This window comes from Ambystoma mexicanum, chromosome 7q (assembly GCF_040938575.1).
Source record: "Ambystoma mexicanum isolate Mex_15411 chromosome 7q, UKY_AmexF1_1, whole genome shotgun sequence".
Taxonomy (NCBI): Eukaryota; Metazoa; Chordata; class Amphibia; order Caudata; family Ambystomatidae; genus Ambystoma; species Ambystoma mexicanum.
In genome coordinates, this window is record NC_090941.1 from 87,537,160 (window position 1) to 87,559,312 (window position 22,153).

General features: G+C 43.0%; 1 pseudogene; it reads right to left on the bottom strand.

Moving 5' to 3' along the window:
• Positions 1–22,153, bottom strand: part of LOC138528800 (steryl-sulfatase-like) — a 2,216,653-nt pseudogene that overhangs the window by 598,741 nt on the left and 1,595,759 nt on the right.

A 22,153-nucleotide genomic window follows, 5' to 3' on the forward strand; every position in this document is an offset into this window, starting at 1 on the left:
CAAGTGGGTCTTTGGAGGGATGGAGAGGCCCTTGAGGGCCATGTAGGTGATCGTGGCCTGGCTCCAGCCTGACATCTTGGAGGGCTGGGGACATGAGGGGCAGGAATCATGACAGCACCCCCCCCCCCCCCCCAAGGCCCCTCTCAAGGTGGCTCTTCTGTCTGGTCCTGGTTTGGTTGGATGGTTTTGATGAAATCGTCTAAGCAAGCGAGGTGCATGGATGTACTCACAAGGCTCCCATGTACTGTCTTGTGGACCATACCCCTTCCACTCTACTAAGTAGTATAATTTGAATCTGACGTACTTTGAATCTAGGATGTCCTTGACTTCGAATTCTGGCTCCCCGGCGACTACTACTGGCTGCGGTGGCGTTGCTACCCGGGTCCCAGGTTGAACAGGTTTAAGGAGAGACACGTGGAACACAGGATGAATCTGCATGTTTGACGGCAAAGCTACCACCACAGGATTTATCACAGAGGTGACGGTGAATGGACCCAGGTATCTTGGACGGAAAGTTTGGGTTCCTTTAATGGTCACGTCTTTAGACGCCAGCCAAACTGTGTCTCCCACTTGGTAGTTGGGGGCCTTTGCTCGGTGTTGATCAGCAAACTTCTTTTGGCGATTCTTAGCTTGAAGTAGGTGTTCAGCTGCCCTTTTAAAGGTTTGAGAAATGGTCCTGTGCAAGGTTTTGACTGCTGGCATTTCCAGGGTTGTAGGAATGTCCAACTCAGAAGTATGTGGGTGCCTGCCATACATGATATAAAAGGGCGTCTGCCCAGTGCTGGTGTGTAGGGAATTATTATAAGCATATTCAGCTATCCATAATAGGTCGAACCAGCTTCTTCAGCTTGGTGTAACATGCAACGCAGATACTGCTTGAGCGTCTGATTTGTCCTCTCAGTTTGACCATCCGTTTGGGGATGGTGACTGGTGGATAGCCGGATGTCGATCTGGGCCATAGAGCAGCATTTTCTCCAGAAGTTAGATACGAATTGTGTACCTCGGTCTGAGACCAAAACTGAAGGAAACCCATGGAGCCGTACGATGCCTTCAAGAAATACCTTTGCCAGAGTGGAAGCATTTGGGAGCCCCTTAAGAGGAATGAAATGTGCCATTTTTGAAAATAGGAGCACGACCATAAGAATAGTGTTAAACCCTTGACTGGGTGGTAAGTCAGTAATAAAATCGAGGGACAATGTGTGCCAGGGTGCTGGTGGGATTTCCAATGGTTTTAATAGCCCAGCCGGTTTCTGCTTGGATGACTTGTCTTGAGCACACACTCCACAAGATAGGATGAATTGGATAATGTCTTTACGCCATGTGGGCCACCAATAATTTCGTTTTACCATGGCTAGTGTTTTTGCGATTCAAGAGTGGCCGTCGATCAAGGAATCATGATAACCGGACATGACTTGTTCTCGTAGTTCTTGGTTTGGTAAGAATAAACGATTCCTGAAGTAGGGCAACTGATCTTTTATCATGTAATGTTCTCCTTGTGCACTCCATGCTTGTAATTGCTCCGACTCATCAGGTTTTGGATTTCTTCATATAATTCTTTCTAAGTTATGGTTGCTGTGATTCCTAGGAGCTTGTCACTCGGGATGATAACTATTGGGTCAGTGGTCTGATACCCTTGCTCTTCCACCCCCATACGGGAAAGGGCATCGGCCTTCACGTTTTTCACCCCTGGTCGAAATGTAATCACGTAGTCATATTCAGCAAAAAAAGAGCCCAATGTAGTTCCTGTGAGGATTGGGCCTTTGCCGTTTTTAGGTACTGGAGGTTCCGGTGGTCAGTTATTACGGTGATTGTGTGTCTGGCGCCCAAGAGGTAGTGCCGCCATGCCTTAAAGGCTGACTTAATAGCCAGGAGTTCTTTGTCTGTGATAGCGTAATTGAGTTCAGGGGGTGTGAATTTACGCGACCAGAAGGCAACAGGGTGTAACTGGCCCGTTTCGGGGTCCTTTTGTGAGAGGACGGCTCCCATAGCCATGCTTGAGGCATCCCTTTCCACCAGGTATGGGAGATCAGGGACAGGGTGGCGTAAGATTGGGGCAGATGTGAATCTTGCTTTGAGTTCCTGGAAAGCCTCCTCGGCTTCTTTTGTCCACTGGAACTTTTTGTTGTTTTTCCATAGTAATGATGTGATGCACGATTTGTGAAAATCATGGGATGAACCGGCGGTAGAAGTTTGCAAAACCCAGCATACTTTGAACTACCCTTGAATGAATTTGGGGATGGCCAGTTCAGGATAGCATCTACCTTGTGTACATCCATTCGGATTCCATTCGGCTGAGAGTAAAGGCCAGGAATTCCACCTCAGAGACGTGGAATGAGCACTTTTTTGAGCATGGCATAGAGCTGGTGTTGACAGCGTTTCTCCAATGCGGATCGGACGTGTTTAACATGGTCCTGCTTTGATGCAGAATATACTAGATATGGTTGATGTACACTAGAGCACAGACATCAATCAATTCCCGTAGGACATCGTTCATGAAGTATTGAAATGCAGCAGGCGTGTTGCAGAGGCCAAAGGGCATTACTTGATATTTGTACAAGCCGTATTTGGTGCAAAAAGCGGTTTTCCGTTCGTCCCCCTGTTTTACGCGAACAAGGTGATATGCCCCTCTTAGGTCTAGTTTTGTGTAGATTTGGGCATCTTTGATTTGATCAAGCAATTCAGGTATCAGTCGCAGGGTGTAGCATTTTTTTATGGTAACCTGGTTCAGTGCGCGATAGTCGATGCACGTTCTCAAGTCCCCCTCCTTTTTCGGTACGAAGAATAGAGGACTGGCTGCTGGAGACTTCGAGGGACAGATGAACCCGTTGGCCAGGTATTGGTCAAGATAGGCCTTCAGGTGCTGGTTTTCTGGTCTCCGTGAGTGCGTAAATTCGCCCACAAGGGATTTGTGCGCCGGGTATCAGGTCGATTTGGCAATCATATGGTCTATGCGGTGGCAGGGTATTAGCCTGTTCTTTCTGAAAGACATCTTGAAAGTCCTGGTATTCACTTGGCAGGGTGCTGATTGCCACATTCGCAAGTGTGTAAGTTCTGGTGTCTATTGGTTGTTTCTCTTGGCGATAACATGTGTGGGCGCAAGTCTCGGGAAAGGCCAATTCTTTTGCTCACCAATCGATTCGAGGATTGCAAGCTACCAACAATGGCATTCCCAAAATCAACTGGAACTTGGGTGCCTTACTGCAGTCGAATACGATAGATTCTTGGTGTCCATCCTGGCACAGAAGGGTTAAAGCTGCAGTGCATTGGGATACTGGACCAGAAGCTATTTCCGTGCCGTCGACAGTGGTAACAGTGTCGGTGGTTGATTTAGGGCGTAACGGCAGCCCCATCTTTGCTGCAAGATCCTGGTCGATGTAATTCCCAATGGCTCTACTGTCTATGTACGTTCTTACTGCGTGCATCCGAGATGGTTGTTGGTGATTGATCAAGACCACAGAATGGGAGGTCTGTAGTTCATTTTCTTCACTCGACAAGTGGACCCCTACACTTGCCGGGCTGGGGAGTTTTCCGATTCTTGATGGTATCTTCCTTGTCTGTGGCCCCTACCGTCCTCCTCAGTGGCTTCACAGGGCACTCTTTAAGGAAATGACCTGACCTTCCACAGTACAGACATAACTGCTGCTGTCTCCTTTTATCCGTTTCCGCTTTAGTCAAGGGGGATCTGATCTCCCCGATTTGCATTGGTTCTTCTGAACCTTCCGTTGTTCGGGCAGTATTGTCCTTTGAAGGCACATACATAAGGCGAGGGTCTGGTCTTGCTCGATCTGTTCTTCGGTCCTGCAACCTATCATCCAGTTGAACAACAAGGTCAATGAATTCTGAGCAGTCTTTCGGGGGGTTCACTACTTGTGCGAGAATATCCTTGAGCTCCCCCCGCAACCCCTGATGAAATAACGTGGTTCTCTTCTCCACTGGCCATTCTGCTTCAACTACGAGTCTATCGAACGTGGCTATGTATGTTAATAAGTCTTGATTTCCTTGTCGTACGGACAGAAGTTCGTTGTCTAATGCCTGCCCATGAGTACGACGGGCGAACAGCTTTTCCATCTCCTGCTGAAAGCCCCTGAACTCATGCAGCAAAGGATCGTCTTGGGCCACAAAGGGTACAGACCAGTCCACGGCACTACCACTCAGGTAGGATAGCACAAAAGCGACCCGTGATTAGTCATTCGGAAAGGCCTACAAAGGAAGTGCAGGCGGCACTGGTTCATGAACGTTGCAAACCTCTTGGGATCCCCCGTAAATCATTTGGGCGGGGCCAAGGAAACTGCCCCAGGAAGGGTTATCTGAATGGGATTGGCTGATGGTGCTGGCATCAAGGGCACACTTCCCGGCAATGGTGCATGCCCTGCTTGTGACTAGAGAAGTTGCCGGCTTAAATCATCAGTGCGTTCTTTGGCTACTATCAGCTCTCGTCAGAGTGTTGGTCTCCTGCCTGGCTGCATGTACTTCGGAACGTAGCTGCCCCAACATGTGGGCTAACTGGTCGGTTTCTGACGTTTCCATGACACCCAGGTAGATTTTTATGTGAGGCTTTGCGTTCTGTAACGCTCACCTGGTATCCACGGGGACGTCACTCAACCTGTTCTGACCTCTTACGACCTCAAACCCTTCCCTGGAGTCTACTCGACTGGAGACTGGGCCTGAATCACAGAATTGGTAAGAGTTTAACTCCCTGTTGTCTCTGTGTGCTTGAACCCCTTCTTCCCCGGGCTCCAACCCTTCCTTTTGATCCACAGCTCACCTTGTTTTCTTGGATAGTGTGTTCTCCATCCTGCTTTCCGCGCAGGGGCGCGTTGATTGATGCGGGCTCGTTGCTGCCTAGTTACTTCACTGGCAAGAGTCCGACAGGTAAGTATAATGAGTCTTTTGAACAGTTCTCTAACTTCGTTCCTTTCCTTCCTTAGATGATGGCCGGCATCCGGGGATGGCGGCGAGCTGCTGAGATAAGTAGCACTGAAGGTGAGTGAGAGCGCGATGCACCCCTTTCGTATTTGTATTGAACTGAATTCTTTTTCTGTGTTTTTTATGTGGCGTGACGTTTTCAGCGTGGATGCCGGTTATGAAGAACAAATGCGGTGAGTAAGCCCGGTATGCGGCACCTCTAGATGTTTCCACGCTAACCTGGAGTGTCTTTTCCCTCTTGCAGATGGATGAGAAGTTCCGGAGACAGAGTTCCCCCAGAACGGTCGGGATTCAGGTAAGCGTTGGAAGCTCGTACAGTCTTTAAAAATAAGCGAAGATTTGCAGAATGCTTAGTAATGCCTTTTTTCTGTTCTTTTCCCTTTTCCTTAGGAAGCGGCATGCCGGGATGGGAATGACACCGCCGAAGATGCCCGCAGAACAGAAGGAGCGATGAATGATGGGCAGAAGCGCTGCAAGGTAAGGCTGTTCCTAACGGTGTTCTTGTTCTTACAGGAGTTCAGTGCAGAAGAAAGATGCAGGCCTACATGAGATCGATCCGAACACAGTGAGTGTCATGCTGCAGGTGCAGAAAACGCAAAGCATGTTTCTCAGCCTGGGTGTGGCTTAAATAGTCTCTGGGTATCCCAGGTGTCTCTGGGCTGAACCACTCCCAAAAGACTAGACCGCACATGCAGTTCTGGGAACCGACATATGTGGGGGCATCCATCTTGTCCCCATCAATGCACTACAAGTCCAATCCCCAATGTTATCCAATGGGAGTGAGTGACTCTGGTGCCACAAGCGCCAAGTCTGACTCCAAGTGGGTCTTTGGAGGGATGGAAAGGCCCTTGAGGGCCATGTAGGTGATCGTGGCCTGGCTCCAGCCTGACATCTTGGAGGGCTGGGGACATGAGGGGCAGGAAACATGACACCTAGGCATACCTTGGTTGGAATGGCATAATCTGTTCATCAATTGGAAGACCAAGGCATTGTTTCTGGTTCCAAAAAATGTGTAATAACTTGTCTTGCAAGTGCCAGGAATTAGGATACTGTTCCACTTGCATTGCCTGTCTCAACCAATCAAGCCTTACAGGTTTACAGTTTAGTACCGTCAAAGTATCTACAGTATCAGGAACATTTTTCTACACAGTAAAGACTCTTTTAACCTCCTCACTGAGCGGCAGACTACTGTGCAATAGAGCTAATACCAGGATAAACCATTCCCTTCAGCTGTACGTACATACTACCCCCTGCGGAAAAGACGATTCTAAGGGTTTACCTGGATGAAAACCTAAAGAATGTGAAATGAGTAACATTTTCATCAGAGACATCTTCTGAGAACATGGACCTCCTTAGACCATTGTCTTGGATCAAGGGTCACAATATACCTCTCGGTTTTGGTCAGCGGTCTGTAAACACTTAGGCATAGAGAGAGCCTTGTTTTATGGTTATCACCCAGAGACCAACGGTCAGACTGAGAGGCTAAATCAGACCCTTGAACAGTAGCTTAGATGCTACACAAATGTTGCACATGATAAATGGGCATCTCTATTGGCTGGCGCAGAGTTTTCATACAACGCCCAACATTCAATCACAGGAAAGAGTCTGTTTCTATGTTCCTATGGATAACATCCACGTTGGTTGAACAATCTACCATCTATCATGTCTACGGTTCCCTTAATGGAAGAGTTAATTCAGAACATATATCATCAAACTGCAAACTATACGCAGATTGCAAAAATGGTCACACAACCCTCTCAACAAGAAAGGCAACTTGATATGGTTGTCCGTCCAGTATCTACCTCAACAATTCACTCCCGGGAAGTTTTCACCATGGTATTTTGGGCCCTTTCCTGTGATGAAAGTGATTAATCCTGTGTCATTCAAGATTTGTTTACCCCAGTCTTGGTATCACATTCACCTGGTGTTTCATGCCTCCCCACTCAAGCCATTTCTGGGCACACAACGCAAGGATATACAACTTCTTGTTCAAGCAATGGACTCCCAGGTATACAAAGTTGCACTGAGCTGTTACTATTGATTTCACTGCAGTTATTCTCCAATAACTTATTGACTGTAAGGGTTATTCTTTGGCTGAGCGATTTTGGGAATCCTATTCCAATGTTCACGCCCCTTTGCTTTTATGACGGTTCAATCAACAGTACCCCTGCGACCCGGGTGGACCAAGTCATAGAAGGGGCATGTTAGGATATCACTGTCACACCTAAACATGGCAAGTACACGCTTCTGTGTCTCTATGGAGAAGATGGAAAGGGCTTTTGCCCATTTGAAGATGGCATCAGCGTCTGACATGCATCCACGCCATGATGCCAGAAGGTCAAGATGGTGCGGCGCCTTTGCAGCCCGGAACTAAAACAAAAACGGGAGAGAAACGGTAAGCCATGCATTGCAATCTCGTCTTTCATCTGATTACTATGACACTGCTTTCCTTCCTTGTCTCTTGCTTCCACCCAGCTCCTGATTCCGGTGCATTCCATTCCTTCCTGGTCTCCGGTCAGCTTCCTCTTCTCTCCTTCTCTTCACTTGCTGGTGTTCACTCGCCTGTCATTCTTTCTGAAGCTTCACTGCTGAAGATCACCTGGACATCCACAGAGTATCCTATCAAGACTCCTTTAACAACTAGAGGTTTTTACCAGTCCTGGGTTTTTCTTCTATATTAGAGACTTGCCGTCTCGGGAAAGCCCTCTGGCCTTTCTGTTGTACAAACAGATGTTGGGGTGGCTATCTGGGGAGATAGGCCTTACTTCTGTGACCTAAAACCACACAAAGCTCTTAAGGCAAGACCTGTTGCTGAAAGGTGCATGTAGCTGCGGGCCCAATATAACTATGCCATTAAGACACACTGGGGCACTGGCGTTGTAAATGATTAAAAGTCAATGGTGGCAGGTGAATATTTCTAGGGGAGATCTGTGAACAGCTTCCAAATAGCACAAGCTACTGAGCATAGAAAGGGAGCCCTAATTAATGTAGCAGGGTTCTCTCCACGAGAGCATTTTTTAAATAATGTACTAAAATATTGCATTTCATGGCACCTTTTATGAGAGAAAATGGAGTGAAAAGACTTACAATGTACAGTTGGGTCTGTAGAGTAACAAGAGAAAATCCAGTTAATTTCAGAATTGGTCAGTGTAAATGGCTTATATGAAACTGTGGCCACAATCTATCTATTCCAGTAAGGGCCAGTGTAAATCATTTCAGCAAACTGCGGCAAGTAATAGTAACAATAAATTGATTTCATGAAGTTGCAGCCAAAACCTGTTCCAGGAAGGGTCACTGTGCATTTCTTCAATGGAACTCACGGGCACAACCTATGCCACAAGTGGTCACTGTAAGTAACTTGTTGACGCTGCATCTATAATCTTTGTCAGTAATGGTCATTGTAAACTACAGCATGAAGCTCGGCCCATATTAAAACAGGAGCAGTGATCACTGATTTTGCCCCATGCCACACAAACCTATGCACATCACCCACAGACACATATACATAGATTTATATAAATGCAGACTCTCAAAACCTTTACAAAGGCACATACGCACACACACACACTGCACAACATTAATTAATTACATTCAAACATGCAAGCACATATACATTCAATACAAACACTTTACAATCGTACATTTGGGATCACACTATTGTCCCCAGGCAAGGAGGAATGGCAAAGGGACCAGATTCCCTGGCAAGCAATTATAATTGCCCCAGAAGAACTAGAACTCCCAGGGACACACTCGCTGGCAGACAAAAGAAAATGGATGGCAAGCAACCTGGGCCCCAGTTCGCAGGTAAACAACCCTGTGCATACATTTAAAAAAATACTAAAGTGCTTGGCCACCTGCAGCACAGCGGGAGCCGCAAGTGCACCGGACCAATGGACTGGAGCCCAGGAGGGCTACCACCGCCTGCCCGTGCCCTGTCTCCTGTTTTGAAGCTCATTAGAGCAAGTAATGCTAAAAAACCACTGCCTACATTTCTCTCCTAACACTTGCTCATTTATGCTCATTTTAAAAAAAAAACCTATGCAGGAACTGAAGTTTCAAGCGATGTTCGGCACTTCAGGTTATTTAATTCATGGCATTTGCATTCCTTTCTATCGCCCCCACCATAAATGGAAGCCTAGAAGTACCTGAATGCAAAGTGATGTAACTTTATAAAAGTATCCTGATGTTGTCAATATGCAGCAAACGACACTGTGTGATAAGGCTACCTGCTTGTAGTCTTTGTTTGACATGGGCCTACATATTTTAGCAGTGATAGTTCTAATGTGCACCAAAAAAGCTGACCATCTTTCGCATGTCTAACAAGCTTATGTCATGGCAATAAACTGCACGTTTAAAAAGGGGTTTTGTTTTGTAATTCGGTCCGGCAGGACGAATAGGAGGAAGCATAGCTCATGCGCAACATATTTGTCTTGAAAGCAAGACAAGACGGCACAACATAGTTTTGAATCCCAATCCCGTTCTTAGAAATCACTTGTTGGTATGACACGTGTTGTAAAAGAACAATTAATATAGCCAGTGCGATAAATGGGGCTTTGAGATGCAGATGACCATCAATCAGTCACACTCATTCGGAAGACTTGCTAATATGGATGATGTCTCTAATGATCTATTTCATTTGCATTGCTGTCTCTTGCACTGCTCAGAACAAAGAAGTGTTTAAAAAGGAAAACATGTGCCATGCAGTGTGAAGCCTTGCTGGAGGTGTTTGTGAAGTGGTGTCAGAGACATTGGGCCTCATTACGAGGTTGGAGGTAGCCTTGACAGTTTTCGCATCCGACTCCGGCATCCGCAAAAGGGGAATCTCCGGCCCACCCGCGAGCAGAAGTCCTAGTATGGCGGTACGGTAGCAACGGTGCCAGTAGCGATACTGACGCCCTTGTTGCCTTACCGCCATACTCCTAATGAGGCCCATTGTGTACCACCATCACCACTCCCCCCCTCCTCTGGTCAGCTAAAACAGTGGTGTGTGATAACACAGTGGGTTAGAATCCCCCACGACCCACGAGTGTGTGGCCCTCTGGCACAACGCATGCCACCCATTAACAGGCCCAGAGCTTTAACCCTATAGGATCACCCATTATGCATCAGAGACAGTTACCATATCAGTGTTTAATACGCCGACTATTTGTGGCACGTTCTTCGGTTGGCTGATTTCTGGAGAGATAATAACTAACGTGTTCCAGAGTTAAGCCCGACACCAAACAGCGCAGAATAAAACAACCTTATTCGCCAACCATTTGCAAAGAGAGGTAATCATATCTGGATTTGATTAATGCATATTATTATTTCAGAGAGTTACTGTGCTTCTGGCATACAAGAGCGAGCGCCCTAGAATGAGCCCGCGTATAAACATTTGCTTGGCAATGATATATTTATTAATCACGAGCCGGCAATCAATGCTGGTGTGTACTAAGCGTCTCGGGGAAAGACACGAAAAGTTATCACAAGGCTTTTCATTGTAATCACACACTCTCTGCCGTTTCCCCGCATCCTTTTTCTCGGATATGAAAAAAAAAAAAATGTGTATGAAATATTAAGAAGGCCAACAGGCGAGCTTACTTACTCTGTCTCGGGCGCCAGCGCACTGCATTTAAATATGCGTTGCAGTAATGGAAGAGAAATTCATGTTCAGATCTGAGATTTCTGCCTTCAAGCAGGGGCGTGAGATGACGTCCATCAATAATTCTGAATGTGAAAGCGGATCACAGGAAGCGCCCAGTGCCCAAACCAAGACAAGACAAGCTACACTCGGACAGAAACACTGCGGCAGGGCAACAACGCGTCCCTTCCCTCATCCAACAACCACTCCACACCTACACAGATATTTGGATCGCATGCTTGGATTTCGAAATACAATTTGTTCCCAGCTTGTATTTTTTGTTTTGTTGTACAAACCGTGACTCACGGCGCACACCGATCTGTTGTTTGGAAATGAAACTGTAGATGTGATCCCGATTCAGGGAAGGTTTTCCTATGGGATTGCGCCATTATAAAACACTTCCGTGAATCAGTCCCTACACAAGTGCAGAAAGATATAAAGGCAAATTCTCTCCAGCAAAATGAGCCTCCGGGTTATGCTTGCAACAGCCATATAACCACCCACCAAGATATCTGTAAAGGTCAGCCCACGCAAGCTCTCATTCATATTGTGCCATTTACCATTTAACCACTGGTCAAACAATAACAACGTTGGTAGATTTAGGGCAGTCAGTTGGGCCTAATGTCTCGAGATTTGTCGAAAGAAATGTGTTAGATTGAGCTGAAAAATTCATTCTTAAGGGACATTCCAAAATGTTTAATGAGGAAAACTGTGCCAAAACACAAATAATTTCCCCCGAAATACTGCATAACACATGTTTCCGACTTCCTAGTCATAACTGGAAAGGTCCATAGTTGTTGGTTGGCCAACCTGCATACTTCATAAACATAAATGGAACGTCTAAAAATTTTCTGGTGGTGTAACATAAAATTATGCGCAAAAAAGGTATTTTCTTAGAGCGCTTAAAGTTGCGCCAAATTGAGACAAAACATAAATCATGTATGCTGAAACTCTGCATATAATAGGTTCCCTACTCCTTAAAAATAACTAGAAGTTTTGTGGTTTTTAGTGGTCCAACCTGCTAAAATATTTATGTTAAACACTTTTCTTAGAGCACTTAATATTGTTTAATGGGCCAAATGGTACCAAAACATAAAACATTTACCAATAAACACTGCCCTCTATATGTGTGCATCGACCTAAACAGAACTGGAAATCTTCATAATTTTTGGTGGCCCAATCTACAAAGTATGAATTTTAAGCACTCTTTTTACAGCACTTGAAGTTGCCTAATTTGCCAAATTGTCTGTTTGCTACTTCATATGCATTATTGGAAAGTCCCATTGCATTTGGTGGCTCAAACTCTAAATGATGAATGTTTAGCACTTTTAGTAGAGCACCTAATGTTGTTTAAAGCGCTGTATAAAATATGAAGTAAATATAATTGCTCCAAGACTGAGATATATTTGTTTTAGCAACCTGATTTATAGTTGGTTTAAAGTTGTATCTGTTTTTTTTTCATTTTACCTATGGTGTTAGTTTTATAAGAAAATGAATTGTGTTTAAAGATTAATGTTTCGTAAAATGAATGTAAAGATTGGTTTTAAAGATGTGTAAAGTTTAACTTTTAAACTAAATCACATCTATAAATAATAAATAAAAAAATTAAAAAATGATTTCCCACCAATCTACGAGAGTGACCAAAGTATTGAGGAATCACGAACAAACCAAAGAGCCTTTGGGAGGGGGTTTACCTTCTGAGTTCTAATTGGTTAAAATGGTGTATTAAACAGCACATTTTCTGTGCTACATAGGGTACAGAGCTAGACAACTAGCACTCTGTTTTGTATGGTAACGAATGAAAAGAATCAGTAAAAGAAAGTCACCAACAATGCAAAGGAGAATTTACCAATGCATATTCATGTTGCCTTCCTCCAAAATATATACCAGCATAAAAGCATTTTTACCTTGGCTCGGGCCATACATTTACATGCAGACCGCACTAATATTGGCAAGTATTTCCATATAAGAACGTACTCATGTTTGCTTTGCACATTATGCCACTATCCCCAATAAGAAGACACTACTATTGAGATATCTACCCCGTACACTTGAAATTGAAGAAACACGAGACACATACTCTCGCCACTCATAGCTAAGGTAATTACGAAACATGACGCGGTTTACTGACGTTTGTAAAAGGTATGATACACAATGCAAATATGGGTTCGAGTATTCTAATTAGGGTGCTCTATCTTTTTCTGTTTTTTCCTGACCTGTTCATCGACATACAACTATGCATAATTTCTGACACGCTCAAATGGGGGTATGTAAATACTTACAATTTATTACAGGATTGAAACGTTTGTTTGAACTACTGTTTTTTTTTTTAAATAACGCAGCCCTGACGAAGGTGCTTTGCACCGAAATGCATTGGCCAAAGAGCTTGTACTGTTAACTGAGGATTTGTTGATTCTCTTGGGATAATTGTGTGATAAAAACACAAATCTTTTACAGCATACTTTCGAATGAGTATATTTTGAACATCTGATCATTGAAGCAAGCAAACTAGGAATAATTTAATTGAAGAATTGAAGCAAACATAATTACTAACAACAGCTTTTTTACTTGAGAACAAATGAACTAAGCTCCTGTTATGGAGCAATGAGGAGCACCAGGCTTTACAGGGTGGATCCCACTCTGTTTTTCTTTTTACTACTATTGACTTTGCCATTAAAAATGCCCTGCCAAAATTTTAAAAAAGTTGTTTCTTCATGAAAGCAAGCCAGTCTAGGCACTTAATAATACTTACCATACTTGTTTTACCATTGATGCCCAGAGAATAATGCCATGCCACAGAAATAAATCATAGCCAGAATGGCTGCAGGAACATATGCCAGTCTAGCCACATAATAACAGTTATCAGGCTTACTTTATCATAGATATCTATAAAATAAGCCATGTCATAGTCGGAAAACATGGTATCACCCTGTACGAATGCCCCCTACAAGCCTCAGTCTTTCAGATACACACACACACACACACACACACACACACACACCTCTCAATCATTCACATGGCACCAACCAGAACACTTACTCAGGTACACACTTTCATAGTCATATGCACATTCACACCATTTATATAGACATTGAGATACATGCATTAATATACACATTCACCACATTCATATACACACATTCATATACATATTCACATTATTCACACACTCACATTCATACTATGATACATTCATACTATGATACACACATTCACACCATTCAAATAGACATTCAGATACATACATTCATTACAGGGCCTGCGGTAGCGGCCATGTAGTTATGATTAAGTTGCTAAACCCATAGGAAGAACCCTTTTTGGGCGGCTTATAACTTCGCTCCCCCTGGACGAATCCTCAACAAACTTTACAAAAAAAAGTATATGGCCCACTCTGAATGTATTTACAAAGTTTGGTGAGGTTTGGTCCAGGGTGGCAAAGTTATATGTGAGGTTCCAAAATTTCTTTTTTTCCCATAGACTGAATGGAGAAAAAATGTCTGTCGCGCCTACAGCCCAAACCACTGGATGGATTTTCACCAAATTTGCGGCAGGATCGGCGGCTTGATCTCGAAAGCGTGCTTTTTTAAATTTGGTGAAAAAAAACTAGAGATATATATGTCTGCTCCACGGACACACTTCCCTGTTCGCTCCACGGACAGGACACTGATTAGATAATCGGCTTGCGTCATGTCTGCGGACATGCAACATGTTTTCTGATTGGCTGGGATGAGGCGTGAGGTGTGTCAAATTGTTTTGATGCGCCCACCATATTGGATCTGCGCACGTCCGCGGACAGCGCGGCATGGAAGGGAGCATAAATCCAATTTTGGGGAGTGTGTTGGTGTGTATGAGTGCTTGGAGAGGGTTGGGGTGTAAGAGATGGGTCAAATGCTGTATTTGTTTAGGTGGGAGAAGGTTGTGATGTGTTTGCGGTGTCCGCGGACATAATAAACACTGGGCGCACTACTGGCTATTTTATGATGTTGATTTCGGGTTGTTAGAAGAGCATTGGGTGAAGAAGGTATGTATTGAAGAGTTTCTACGTTGGTTGTAATTATTTTTTAGAATGTTAACTGAAGTGGGTAGGTTTTGAGGTGGATGTATTATGTTTTTGGGTTGTGGTTATTTGGTAGGTGTTTGTTTCTATGGGTGTGTTATGCTGTGGTGGTTGTAGCCAGGTCCTAGAGTCTTTGGTGCATGGCCGAAGTGCCACAGGCCTTCGGCCATGCACCCAAGACTCTAGACCCTGGCTACAACCACCTCAGCATAACACACCCATGTTATTAAAGATTTTGACTGTGGTATGTGGGCTGCTTAGGGGATATGTTTTTAAAAATGTGCGTACTGATTGTAATAGTACAATAGTGTTTATAGGACAGTGAGATGATGTGTCTTATTTTGTTTGTTGGATTGTTTGCAGAATGTTGGTATTGAAGACTCTAGGAATTTTGGGTTGTATTTATTGGTGAGGTGTTCGTTTGAATGGCTGTGTTAAGTTGTGGTAGTGGTGTGTTTAATTATTATATACTTAGTTTTTCTTTTGGTGAGGCTGTATGAAGAGTTTTGGCCAGGCCATGCAGTCAAGATTGTAGTGTTTGGCAACAAGCACTGCAGCATAAGATACCCATGAAACCAAAAATGTTGGATTGTGGTGTTTGGTCAGGTGTTTGCTTGAATGGGTTTGTTATGCTGTGGTGTTTGTGAGACCAATCATTATATACTTGCTGTTTGACTTGTTGTGGTTGTATGAAGTTTTTTCATGCAAATTACCAAGAGGAGTCCTGGAAATCCCTCTGCTAGACATTAGTCCTGGTTACGAGAGACTTATCCAGACTGAAATGCTAGGCAAATCTCTTCTGAAGAAGAGTCCCAAAATCAACCCCAGGACACCCCTTGTTTTTTGCACATTTAAGTAACTTTGGGTCTCACCCTAGGTTATTAGGGGAATCCAGAGGTGGACCCCTTGGTCACTATTCTCAGAGAGGCACAGCTCCAACCTTCTGATGAGGTCCAACCAGACTGAAACATGTGTATGGGGTTGCTCTTGGTACACTTGTTCAGAGTACAATTGCGTATCTTTTTGGTGCTGGACTGCCCCTGGGCAGGACAAAGACTGATATGATTGGGATAATTCTCCTCTGTGAAAGATAGTGAGCTAAAGAATCTGGGTAAGGCTCTCGTACCCAGGACTAATGTCTGGCAGAGCGACTCCCAGGAACCCCCTTGTTTTTTACAGTTTTTTCATGACATGGGTAGTTGCAGCAGACATTTTTTTCAATCACTGTGATAAAAGAAAAAACACATGTTTGTGTAGGTAGTTTATAATAAGTATTGCATTGCATAGCAGACATTTCTGTATTTGGTAGACCCTCATAGTTAGCACTTTAGAAGTACTATAGTTCAAACCAGTGTACTGTCCAATTTGCTCAGTTCCTATGTTTGTTGATTAAATCATTTGTTGTCGTGTGTGGGAAAAGAATCCATGCTGGATTAAAAAAACCTGTTCTGCGTTGAGGTAGAATACATTTCTTTCATTGAGTTCAGTAGGAGGAATTGAATATGTGTATGGTTTTTGATTTGGAAGTGGTGGTAGTATTGTTGCAATTAGATACCATTTGGTGTATTTTATTTGTTTATTTATTTTCCCATTCTAGTGGTATTAATCTATCTGTTGGCTTGTTGCAGATTTTTGTGGCAGTTAGATACCTGTTGGCGTATTTTAACTGTTCATTTCTTGTTTCATTTTAATGGTATTCATTTATTTGTTCGCATGTTGCAGAATCTTGGGGCAGTTAGGTACCTGTTGGCGTTTTCTAACTGCTTATAGTTTTGAAGTTCAAGTTTTGTTTAAGTTCATACACAGATTAGTTAGTACATTTTGGTTTTGAGAATATTAATATAAATATTACGTATTTACTATGTGTCTGTATTTGTAAGGTGGCAAGACACCCACACCGTTCACCTCGCTAGTGACCCAAAGTGGGATAGTGCAAACGCACATGTGCACATTATAGGCCTCTAATATATAACTGCGGTCATGGGGTGAGGGGACCGCAGTCTGGCCGGAGGGGGTTGCAGCAGGGCTTGGGCAAACATTTTCATACGATCACATTTTGTAAAGGCTCGAGACTTGCTCTTTGCGTAGAATATTAACGTGATTTACCGTGTGAGGAGGAGATGGGGTGAGCTGACAGGTGGTGTGGCCTGGCTGTGGGAGTCGCTGGGAGAGTGTGAAGTTCTCCAGAGGAACAAAGTAAAAGCATAGAAACGGCACCCACATTGGTGAATGGTAGCAAACAAATCATATATTTAAAAAAAAAATTTCTAATGCCAGTGAAGGGCTATTCTCTCCCATTTTGAGTGAAGGTCAGCGCCGTTGAATTTTCGCTTCCAAGCTGAGAAAACCCACGCATCGTACACAGTATAAAGTTGAATTGTTTTTTTACCTTGAAACAAAGTGAGGATTGCAAAAGGAATGCAAGAAGGATGGATGTAACACTGTCAAATATGATAAGGTTCACCATTCCAAAACGCCGAGAGAATGGAAATGCCAAATATTATGTAAGTTTTACTTTCGCCGATTTTATAGACCAACGAGTCAACTTATCATTCACTGACCGTTATTGCTGGCTTATATTGTACTCAGTTGTTGTTTGTGTCATATTGCAACGACACGCAAATACAACTTGTGTGTGTACTTGCCTTTGTCTCTGGCACATGGGCAGTCCAGGATCGAGATGCGTGTACTCCACTAGTGGGTTCCCCCAGATTCCAGAAACACGTAATTCAACGCTAATATTTATTTAAAATTCCATCTATGTGTTCTTGTCGCCTTTCGCTTGCTCCCTGATTGTAGCGTCAGAGTCTGCATCCCATTTCGAGCTGAACATACTGCACAGCACTAACCTTTGAAGTAAATTCAAGATTACTTTCCACGTTGTTTTGTCTGTGTTCCCATTGCTTCATGTCCGTGTTCATCATTAGTTTTAACACGGGCCGAATTAATGGGTAAAATGATAAACTGTACTAAAGATTGGCTACTGAGATACGTTTCTGTTATCGTTTTTAAACAGCTACATCCTGCCTTTCTGCGATTGTCATCAATTCCAGATACCAACTGGCAGGTTTTTCAACCAGCAGCTGCAGATACATGTGAATAGCTGGATAACAATGACTCTTTTCTGGGACGATCGCTACGGGCCGATATGCCCTTACGCGGTATCAGTGATAAGGAGCAACCTGACATCATTTACGGTGGCCTAGCGCCAAGCTGATGCCAGAGCCTTGCCATTCACAGTGCGTCCAATGCGCTTTTTATACCCAATAAGAACACCGCATGACTCACGATAAACATTTGTGGATCGAGAACGAATAAAAAAATGACCCATTTGCTTGAATATGGCAATCGCCGGATGTTCTCGGAGCCTTCATTGTAAAATAAAAGTACTTTCAAAATTGTACAGTTTTGCTATTTCCTTTAAAAGTATGGTTATAAATTCAAAATTGGGACGCGCTGTGTTGTGAGATGATGTGTGTTGATATTCCGGATTCTGCGTCAACTAACGTTATCACGTAGGTGATGACTGGGTGCGTTTGGCTGCGCTGTCCAGTAACATCCTGGAAATAGGCGGCTAATATCACTAGGTTTGGTGATGTCAGCCTCAGGGGCGGGGCATATGAATTAGTGCTGCCAAGGTGATGCGGCAACAGATAAGATTATCACAAGATGCGCATGCCCTGCTGCCCGATTTCGCATGTGTAAAAAAAGAGGAAAACTACAGTAAGGTGCATAGGAAATGTTTGTACGATCGATCAATGTAAGCTTAGAAACACATGCCAAACCCTCGGGACAATAATATTTCTGAGCACACTATTCCTTTAATAGATCCATTTTTTGCTCCATTCGCTGCAGATGATTTTCTAGTTGGGCTACTAAAACCTATGAAATTCTGTGAAAAAAACTTTGTTAAAGGAACATTATGGTTCCAAGTAAAACTGAAAAAACCCTGAAATTCGGGAGTTATGGTAAGCTAACAAACCATAACTCGCGAACACCCAGGACATCAAAGATGACATCACAAATGTCATTGATGAAATCACTGATGACATCACATGTGCATTTACTTTTCATGACAAGTCTGTACAAGGGATTCTTATTGTAATGTTAATTAAAGAAGTGGCAAGGATCATTGGAATAAATATCATGAGGTACGTAGTGCATTAAGCAATGCATTAATCCAAATAGCATTGTATTATGAAGTTGTTTCCAGTATACTAAGATACATATGTAGAAACATAGGTATAGTGTGCAGCAGACATGATGGAGGTGCAATATTAATAATCTTGCCATGTTAAATATTAAAATTATAAATGCTTTCTTATTAGAGTTCTGCATACTGTAAACATATAAGTACCTTATAAAAATCCACTTACTACATAATTGCATTATCGCAAACAAAACACCAACAGACAACAACAAATATGAGCATATACAGGGAAAATTAAGTAAACAAAAAAACATCAGTATTACTTCATAACCTAACTGATTATCTTCATGCATAGAAATGATTGCTCTGCTTCAAAGCTACTACCTCCCTATGTTTAACTATCACATAATGTGTCTGGACCCTAAGGAAAGTGGTGTGAGTGCAATGTATACAAATATGAGCATATCCATGGAAAGTACAGCTATAAAAAAACAGCAGAACTATAATAAAGTGTTGATAACCTTACTGATCATCTTTATACATAGGAAGCATTGCTGTCTTCCAAGTCTGTGTTTTCCCCTGTGTATATGTTTCATATGCTGTGAGTGAACCCCAAGTGAATTACTGTACAAACATATTTGAAGTATAAGTCTACAAATATAGCACTTTTTGAATCTTTAGTTCCCGACTGTTGCTGGCCTAGATATGTCAGTAAAGGAAAAAAGAGGGAGCCAGACATGTGATGTCATATGTGATGTCATCAATGACATTTGTGATGTCATCTTTGATGTCCTTGGTGTTAGTCGTAGCAGTGCACAGTGGTGGCGCGAGTTATGGTTGGTTAGCTTACCATAACTCACGAATGTCAGGGTTTTTTCGGTTTTACTTGGAACCATAACGTCCCTTTAACAAAGTTTTTTCCACTGAATTTCAAAGGTTTCTAGTAGCGCAACTTAACCATAACATCCCTTTAACAATGTTTTTTTCACTGAATATACAGATACACACATTTTATATTCACATTCAGATAAATACATTCATGTACGCATTCACACCATTCGCACAGTCACATCCCCATACAGCTTATTTCAATCATTCACACAGCACCCACCAGAAAACACTTACTCAGAGACGCGCACACTCATCAACACATTCACAGCATTCACCCAAGCAGTGACACACTCATACAGCTTCATTCAATCATCCAGCGAGCACTCGCCAAAACAATTACTCTGCCATTCACATGCATGCATCTTTTACAGCTAAAATCTGTACACACACAAATAAACTCACAAACACACACAGCGTTGATTTTCTTTTAGGCTTTTTCCTTTGACCAGACATCATCACTTTTGGGGAAGAGGGTCAGGGGTCAGGAGATGCCCTCCACCTTTCCTCCTGCCTTGCATCAGCCAGAGGGCATTGTGGGTATTCTGACCCTGCCTATGACAGGCAATTAGAGTGAGGGTTGAAGAACCCTTTAGGATGCTTCCTGCGCCTCATTTTCCAGCACCCTAGAAGGATCTTGAAGGGCGTGACATCACCTGTGGTCTCCTCAATGGCTTTCACAGATATTTGCATGAGCGAAGGCACAGGCACTTTATTCACCGGCCTTCACCAATGTAAAGTGCATGGCATAACAGACACCAGCCTTTGCATTTGCAAGGAATGTAAATGTTTTCAGATTCTTTGCAAATGAAAATACTACATGTGTATTATTATGGAGTAAGTTAAAATCACTTGTTCACTAATGCAAATGCATGTTTTGGTTTGGCTCCAGGAGTGTTAAAAGAATTAAGTGGGGACACCGCCCAGGCGCCCTCTATGTTGAGCCCCCACTTGGCATAACATGCTCAAAAGTGACAGAACATAAACCACCAACCTAGAAACGGTGTACACATTATATTTTCAGCTTCCAAATCTCTGTTCCAGCCATTGGTGGTACAATTTGCTAAATTTTCCCACGTAGCGCTCTCTTGGAAGGGCTTATAATTTCTTAAGATGACTACAAGTGCCAACATATAAAATATATACCTCCTAATGTTGCATGCTTCATTTTTCCGAATCCATAACTATATGCAAAACATTTTCATAGGCTTTGGTGGCCCGAAGAGCAGGTTCTTCATGGTATAAGAACTTCTACGCAAGTGCTTAAGGTTACTTAATTTGACTAAAATTGCAAACATGTAAACCATAGGCTTCAATACTTTGCACATATCTTGTTTCCAAATGATAAAAAATATCGTTTACATCCTATGTCATTTGGTGGCCCAACCTGCAATTTGTTCAAATTGTGCACTTTGTTGTATGGGCTCAAAGTTGCTTAATGTACCCTAAAATGGCCCAAACAAGCCATGTACTTATAACCTTGCACTTTTCACATTTCTATTCTTAAACATGAATAGACGTTTATCTTCACGTAAAACACTTTTATGCACATGCTCAATAGTGCTTAATGTGTTCAAAAGTGCCAAAACATGAACTATGCCCTTCACAAAAGCATCCTCCCGATTGCCTAAATATATCATGTAACTACCATGTGATTTAGCGTTCTAAGCTGCAAATTATTCACATTAAGCACTTTTTTGGCAGAACAAAAGGGGGTTTGGGAATCTCTCTACCAGCACGAACACAGCCCAATGACCTGTGAATAACCCCTGGGAGAGACTCTACCAAGTCTTTAGCTCACTGTCCCATTCACAGAGAAGAAATGTCCCCGCATATCAGTATTTGTCTTACCGAGGGGCAGTCCAGCACCAAAATGCTAGGCATACTTATAGTAAAAATGTGTCATTGATGACGTTAACCTACGTATTCACTAACGTCATTATAGGTATACGTTCCATACTAGTCTAAAAAGTCATAAGCTCCTTAACACCAGGTGGGGGAACTAAGCCCTCCTCTCAAACAGGTCAATATAAACATCACTTAATACACGACTTCTTATTGGTTATACAAACTATAGGGCTCTTAATCATGCAACCCCTACAATTGGTTGGCACTCTTAGATATGTCACTACTTTTCCACCCATATTAGCAGCACGCAGGCTGGACTTCCAGGTGCTGGTGAGCTGGTCATAACCATAGCTTCCCTCCAATTAGCATATCATCAATCATCACCTCAGTGGTCTGCATGTCAATTAAGCCTTTGAACTTGGCCATGGCAATGTTCCTTGTTCTGGAGCATACAGGGGAGTAGAGGCATGCTCTGCCTCTCTGCGTAGGTGTGTTTTGTGATGTTTGTCCAGTTCCATCGATCCACGTGACTGAAGACCACAAGTTTGAGCTCTGGTGCATTTAAAATACTACTATTAAATGAAACTCTGACATCTTTCTTGTTTTCATCCATGACTTCTGAATAGGTGTTTCATTCTTTGACACAATTGTAACTAATGTCTGC